Below are 8,116 nucleotides of genomic sequence, written 5' to 3'. Positions count from 1 at the left end.
GAAATGGATTTGAAAGAAAAAGGAACACTTATCTTCTCCACAAACTGTAAACCGATGAAGCAATGGAGAGTTAAGTCTCAAGAGACTCAACCACAACATTCTGACCATGACAAACCAAGATACCATTGGCGAACAAAAGCTTGACAACCAACATTATTGATACCAACAGCTCAAGAAATCAGCGTGTCAAAGCATCTTGATGGTACAATAAAGCAAAGAGCACACAAGCTACAAGATTTGCTCTTTTGAAGACAGCCAAAGAAAACCTCGACATAAGAAACCCTTGAGTTAATTACTCAAGATCCAACTCTTGCACATCATAATGGTTTTCATTGCATTGATTTTCAAGGCATGGTAGAGCCAACCAAGGCTATGCATAAACACGATTGTTCAACCCATGCACACAGTCGTCCCGGAGTACGCCATCTAGGAGGGGTGGAAGGAAACTAAGTAATTAAGGGCAATGTTTGAAGAGGGAGAAAAAAATTTAATGTTACCATGTGATTTTTTGCAAAATTACCTAATAATGTCCTTAAAAAATCAGCAACAGGGAAAATTTAACTGATAACATCTCCCCGATGAGTGTAAATAGTGTATATACTATGAGAAAATCATCAAAAAATGGTCTTTTTTGGTTATTTTTCATCATTTTTCTAGATGTTGAGACTTAAAAATAGAGAAATCCAACAAAAACAATAAAAGCTGTGTTTTTTAATGTATCTTTTGGATTTTCACTTTACTTTTTAGCGCATTTTGTTATTTTCTTTGATTTTTTTAATAACAAGTCAAAAATTAATAATAAATAGAAAATGAGCTCATATGGAAAAACTGAAGATAAGCTGATGATCAGAACGACAAGGTGGACAGGCACAAAAAATTTCATTCAAATCGGCAGATGAAAGCGGGAAGCCTAAATTAGGCGGTCAAGGCCTACTTTCGCAAATTCTTGCAAAATGAGCTACCAGAATCTGATTGAGGAAATTTTTGAGTCTAACATGGATTTCACGGCCTAGTAGTACTAATAGGGGAACTTGGGGGAAAATGGTTCGGGAAGTCTGAGTATAGATATCCAAGGTAGTCTAAAATCACCTCATTTCCATTAGTCGCCCTTGGAGAAGAGAGCTCTCGACCTTCTTCGCGTGCGATTTCCGGAGTCCACAGTCGCCTGTTTACAGCATTGTCTCACATGATACATAAGGGGTAAGTTCTATGCTTATCAATGAACACTTCTATATGGCCGGTAGCTAGTCTAGACCCATAGAAAAAACCCTAGAAATCGAGCAGTGCACGAAGTCCTACGACCAAAAATTGACTATAGCGGCCTGTCAGCTCAACCAAATGGGACAAGACTTGAATTGTAGCATGCCCCTATATAATAGAACACTTCCATATCACCAAATGACCATTTGGCACGGGTCGAGGGGGGTCCCAAGTAGAAAAGCTAGGTTTTTGCCAAATGCCAAAATTGGATTTTGACTCCACAAACAACTTATAGACTGGGTCTATACACAATGTACATGGATGGTTTCATGAAAACAATCAAGGCAAGCTCTCGAAAAGCAAAAAATAGCTCAAAGGATACAAAGCGTCAAATTTGACATATGAAGTCAAAGTGACTCCAAATGAGCCAAAACTAAAGGGGTAGCTTCAAGACTATGTAGCGGATAAGTCCATAGCTACAAAAGTGACTAACCAACTCCATAGGCCATTTATTCACAAAAATCGATGATTTTAAAGTCGACAAAGCATGAAGTGATGCCGACAAGACAAAATTTTACCAGATTCAATTTAGGACTTGTTTTAGGTGTATTGAATATGTTTAGGTCAAAACTTGTCAAGCTTAGCAAAAAAAAGTTGATTGCTGTAAATAATTGTGATTATTTACTTGTGCATCTTTTTGACTTGAAAATGGTACCTTCACTTCACCTATCATTTGTACACACCTATTACATGCCAAATTTCAAGTATGAGCCAAAATGATCACTGATAACTTGGAAAATTGTCAAAAAATGCAAAGAAGTCCTTCCAAATCAATTTTTGAGTTATCAGTCACATTTTTTGATTCAAATCACACCATATCTCATACACAGGGTCTACATCAAGCCTAGAACCAATTTGCACCAAAAAATGTCCATTTTGATGAAAAAGCTAATAATCATTGTTATTTACTTTCTTGCCAAAATGGGGTAAACTTGCAACTTTGACCTTATGGAACCAAAGCACATGATGTCCCAAGCCCACTGATCAAGTTTGAGTAAATTTGGATCTCAAAATTCCTTTAAATCTACTGTTTCAGAGACAGAAAGCCTAAATCCGGCATCATTTTCACCCAGTGGACTCAAATGAGCCCACACTTCACTCAGAGTATCTAACTGCTATATATTTCAAGCCTATCATGACAAAAATACAAAAAGTTGGAAAAAATCTCCAGCTGTAAGTAATCGTGATTATTTACTTTTGTCGTAAATTTTTGCTTGGACTTTATGATTTTGATCCTTACATGTTTTTATGCATCTATGCATAAAAACATGTAAGGATCTATGCATGTTCCAAAATTGATTTGAAGCAAATTGGACTCAATTTGTCAGCAATTCAGACTCAAGGGAATTTTAGAGCGGAAATTGCAAAAAAATTCTAACATTGGCACTTACTTCCCTTAACTAGGAGCGATGCAAGCTGCGGAGAAGGCCAAGAAGAGGGTGCCCCAAAAAGAGAAGCTGCAAGAGCTGCCACCCTACCAACAACTGGACCCAAGTTCAGTAAAGACGACCAAAGTAACATATTTGTCCAGAGAACAGCTTGAGAAAAACAACACCACGGTTTTCACAGGCGGTTCAAAAGTGAAGAAGGACACCAGGTAGAGCTGCAGATGCTACCAAAAGAGATCTATGATGTAGCTACCAAGCCAGACACAAAGGAAGCTAACAGAAGGTTGGGTCTCAGGGACTTCTACGACCAAGAGCCATGTGGCGTAGATTTCCAGAAAGCCTATGAGTTGTTGTCTACAATTAAAGAAGATGGATCAGCCCAAATCACTGACCAACAAGGGCAGAAAGTAGAAGTGGTGATCACAAAAGAGATTGTGGCCGAGGCCCCCTGAAGTTGCCCACTGAAGGGATGACAATGAGGGCCCGAGATAGAAAGACAGCAGGCACCTTCACCAAGGAGATTGCTGCTGCAACTTTTGTCGACCTTATCCAAAGGCAAGTGGAAGAACTAGCACGTCTGTACCACTAGCACTTCCACTTTCTATTAAAGACACCGCCACGGTATACCACCCCTAATTATGCAGTTGCGACTACATTCACCCAAGTGTTGAAGTTGACAACCAAGCAACCGATTGATCATGTGCAGTATGTGCTAACTACACTGAATGGCACCAAGAAAGAAGGAAAAATCACCTATCTGGGCGCGCCTGAAGTACTGACAAGAATAGCATACCATGCTATTGTCATGGTAGACAATTTTTCGCCAGCCCCATATCAGAACACATGGATTGTGTCTACACATGTGGCTGCACACCAAGAGGAACCTCAACAGAAAAAGGCAAGGTTTGAAAGGGAAAAACAAACTTACGAAAGAAGTCGCCAAGCTGCAGGTGAGGACTCCAAAAGGTGGGTACCAAAAGAGATAAGGGGTCCCATAACTAAGAACCCTGCAAGGAAAGAAGCTGAGGACCCCACGGACTTCCTTGAGATCATGTACGTAGAGGCAAAAGCACTTAATTTAAAATAAGCTCAAGAGGCTGAGAGGAAAGCCAGAGAATATGCAGCAGAGCAACGAAGATAGACAAAGGCTATGGAACAAGGTGAGATATATCACTACGAGGAGGAGATGTCTCCGAAGCCTACCTCACCCGCTACAGAATAGGCAACAACCAGTTTTGAGTAGCCCAAAGCAACAGAGACAGAGGCCACACACCTTCTACAAACACCCCACAAGAAACGGCCGAGGCATCCACGAAGCCTCAAGAAGCAAAAAGCAATTGAGGCAACCACAACGCCTCAAGGTGAAGAACAACCCCCGCCGCAACCACAAGCAACCACCACAACACCACCCAAGGAGCCACACACAGAGACTGCTGAAACATCTAGGCAGCATATAAAGCATGAAGCATGGTAGACAAATGATGAAGTCATCATATAGGTTAATGAATATGCCAAGAAGATGCAACAAGTGACAGAAAAAATGTGAATAACAGTAATTAGCCGCAGTTTTAAGGCCAAAGAGATGGAAATGGTCATCGATGCTCTACAAGGAGAATTAGATGATAGTATGAATGTCATTACTGATCTACAAAGACAGATCCAAGAGCTGAAAGATGAAGCGGAACAACACCAGCTAGCCAAAGAATAGCAGCAAAAGGAAATGGAGGAGCTAGGAGAACTTTTAACAAAGATATCAGATGCATTCAAGACCAAAGACCAACAACTAATAGAGGTAACCAATGAGCTCCTAACCACAACTCTGTCAGTACAGAAGATCCAAGTGCAGCTTATGTAGCAAACGCATCTGTGCAATATTTAGAGCAAAGGATCAATGATTATGCAACCTTTTTGCGATAGATAAGGGAAAATCCCGCAGTTGCCTCGATCAAAGGTACAGATGAAGTATATAAGGAATTGGAAAAGAAGAACAAGGATCTTGAGCTAGAGCAATCCCAAAGAACAGACCTTACACTGATGTGGGTAAGAAGAGAAGAACAATTGCTCAAGGAGATAGCAGAGCTAAAGAGAGTCAGTCAGCTGCTGCAAGAGGGACAACGAGAAACATAAGAAGAAGCTAGTACCTCTAAGCAACCAAATGTTGAAATTCCCTCACTCTTTTGCTGAGATGGAAACATCGTCGACAGAAGGGCTAGGAGGAGAAGAAGAGTTTCAAGTACCACTGAATGATGTTGAGCAAGTGTCCATGGTCCAACTTTCTAAAGCTAAAGAAGATGCACTCAAGGAGCAGGTTGCTTAGGAGACATATGAACAATGGAAAGCAGTGATGGATTGGGAGTTCTCCATTCATTCAATGTCACTCAACTCAATCCCAACCAAATCAATGCACAATGGAATCAACAATCATTTCCATATCCTTTGATCAAGGTAAAGCTGTTATAGATAAAAGAAAGACTATATAAAGATATGCAAGAAGAAGATGTAGAGGATGTCCACCCCAAGTGGAGAAAGAGATGGTTGAACAAGAGTCCAATATATCTGGTTCTGTTCACAAGAGCACTTGCAACCCTTCAGAAAGACCCAACCTTTTTTCATGTACCACGGTAAGGACATGGCAAGCACATGAAGCACTGACTAAGAAGCGGCCTACATGGCTGAAGTACCCACGATTGCCAACTCCAGAGTAGGGATCGGCGACAGAGGAATACATGGTGAGAATCCTAACGGGTGTCATGACTTTTTTCAAGAGCCTTCCTGACCTCTCATGTGCCATGCTATACAAGATATTTCGAATGCTGCTTACATGTATTGAAGCCTTTCACGAGCCAGAGCAAGCAAGGGCACCATGGATGTCATTCCTCGAAGGCAATAAGGGCCTCTGCTAAGACTTAAGTGGCCAATCTTCCAAAGAAGCTCTTTACGGCTTCTACGCCCGATGCATGTTTTTGCCATCAAGCAATATGTTGGCGTTTGAGGAAGCATTTTATACAAGGTTCTTCACTTGGCAAACGAAGATATTTGGGCCAGTGAGATAAGCAACCTAACAAACAGATTTGTTGGTTGTTCAACCATTGAGCTTAAAACCAGAGTCACCATGCTGTTCTTGCAGGTACCTGACAAAGAGAGGAGACTGAGATATGAGAAAGCACTCCATGCGCTTAACGACCGCCTTGCCCACCATCAACTCGAAGATTACTTCAACCCATGAAGCTGTGTCAAGGGACGACACCAATGTTTTTTTTTTGGACACCGACCTTAAAATATTACTCAAGTTTTTGACGAGAAAATGAATCTAAATTTATAAATTTGGCGAGAAAAATATTTTAAAATTAAATTTATCATTTTTTCATTAAAAAACTTAATTTAGACCTTAATTGGTCTTTTGTTTCAATATCACATGTAAGGATAAAAGGAACATCTCTTACAAATTTGTATACAATAGAAAGAAGTGATTTAAGTAGTGCCACTTAGACTTTTTAAATAAGTATCAATGTCACAACACACCTTATATGTACTAGGGTTTTTGCTAGAAGACAACATCTTGTTGAGTAGGGTAAGGTCTTTGAAATCTAAATAAAAACTAAATTAGGAAGTGTGAAGATCACCTTATATGTACTAGGGTTTTTGCTAGGAGACAACATCTTGTTGAGTAGGGTAAGGTCTTTGAAATCTAGATAAAAACTAAATTAGGAAGTGTGAAGATCTCAGACCTCCTACATAAAATCTAGTCAATCAAACCTACTTGGCCCTCAATCTCCCCTACCATCAAGTTCTTCAGTGGGCATATCTTTGGCGACTAGCTACGCCAAAATACAAAACCTTATAGCAAAGTCTGGCAAAAAACATCTTAAGGTCTACACCAATGAGAGCACAAAAAAAAGCTCAAATTTTCAAGATTCGCCAAATTGGTGATTTTTTAAGCCAAAAAAAATACATTGGACGACACAGGCGAGGAGGGGGGGAATGTTAGCAGTAAGCTAACTTGGATACCATTTTTTGGAGCTTTCATTGTAACAACACTTATTATTTTGATGAATCGGGAATATTGTAACTCTTACTTTCTGGATAAAGACTGTAATTGATGAGCCGGGGCTACAAGCTTCTAGATTGTATCAACCTGTCTTTAATTAGAGCTCCCAGATTATTAGTTTTGACCACCAAAAACCTTGGCTAAGGTATAAAAGCCAATTTTTGTAAGCTTTTCATAAGTTTTGGATAATAGAAACACATCGTGAGCTAACGGCGCCGCTCACTTCTCTCCTTCTCACGCTTCCTACTCCCTCCTCGGTTGTGTCACATTGCAGTCGTGTCTGTTGCGTTGCAACCACATGTAAGAGCTCTACGCATTGACGTAAGCATTTCATGGTATTTCATAGCTTTTAGCGTCACCGACCCGCGGCCTAATTTCATCATAAGTAGGAATTTAAGCTTAAAAATAAAAAACTAAGTATAGGCGGGGTATTGAGGCATCATTGCTAAGCATTTAAATGCATTCTAGGTCAAAAACGACTAGGTAAAAAACTCACTGCTATTAATAATCGTGATTTTTGCACTTGACCTAAGTGAGATTTGAGACCATAAGCATGTGTGCTTAGGTCTTATAAACATGTCTTAGAAGTTCTGTAATGTTTGGATGTCGTTTGATGCTGTAATGGATGTGATTTGTTTGTCGATGAGCGATTAGCTTTTGGTGGTTTTAGTCACTTGAGTGTAGCCTGCGTTAGATGCGAATTGTTTGTTGTTTTCCAAGAGATTGACAACCTCTTGTAGCCTCTTTGCACTAGTAGAGTGAGTTTCATCCCATGGATTGACAATTATATTTGTGGTTCTTACTATGTCCTCAATAAGATAGGAGTGAGGTTAGACACCCATCCCAGAAGGGTGGTTGCCCGTCGGTGCTAAGTAGCGGTTGTGGCCAGTTTTGGCGGCGGTAGCTGGTGGTGGCAGTGTTGCAATGAGCATGCATGATGATGACATGGAATAACACCCGATTGCAGTAGGTTCATACGCCCTCCATGGGCCCATTCTTTTGAGGAGAAGGCCCCCCCCCCCCACTAGCGATATCTCTAGTACATTGGGGGGTGTCCCACGACAGTCAAATGAGAGGCAGAGAGAGGTGCCGAGGGGGGTGTCCCGTAGCAACAGACAGTGTGTGAGAGGGAGGGCCCAAGGCCGGTCAAAGAGAGAGAGAGAGAGAGAGAGAGAGAGAGAGAGAGAGAGAGAGGGAGGGAGTTCAAAGATCCCAAAGTGGGGTGTCATATGCCGAATGGGCCCAAAGGCCAAGTTCAAAGAGTAAGAGGGCGGTTCCGAGCATATAGACAAACCAAGGTGTCCCATGCAAGTGTTTCCAAAAAAGAAGTGAAGCAAGTGTATGCAATGCAAGGAGAATTCTAAAATGAGCTCAAAGTTGAGTGCATGAGTTGAGGAAGCTCACTTTTTTTTTTTTTTTG

The sequence above is a fragment of the Adiantum capillus-veneris genome, chromosome 8 (assembly GCF_014529385.1).
Source record: "Adiantum capillus-veneris isolate H3 chromosome 8, ASM1452938v2, whole genome shotgun sequence".
Taxonomy (NCBI): domain Eukaryota; kingdom Viridiplantae; phylum Streptophyta; class Polypodiopsida; order Polypodiales; family Pteridaceae; genus Adiantum; species Adiantum capillus-veneris.
The sequence above is the reverse complement of the archived record's forward strand: the minus strand, read 5'-3'. Positions refer to the sequence as shown.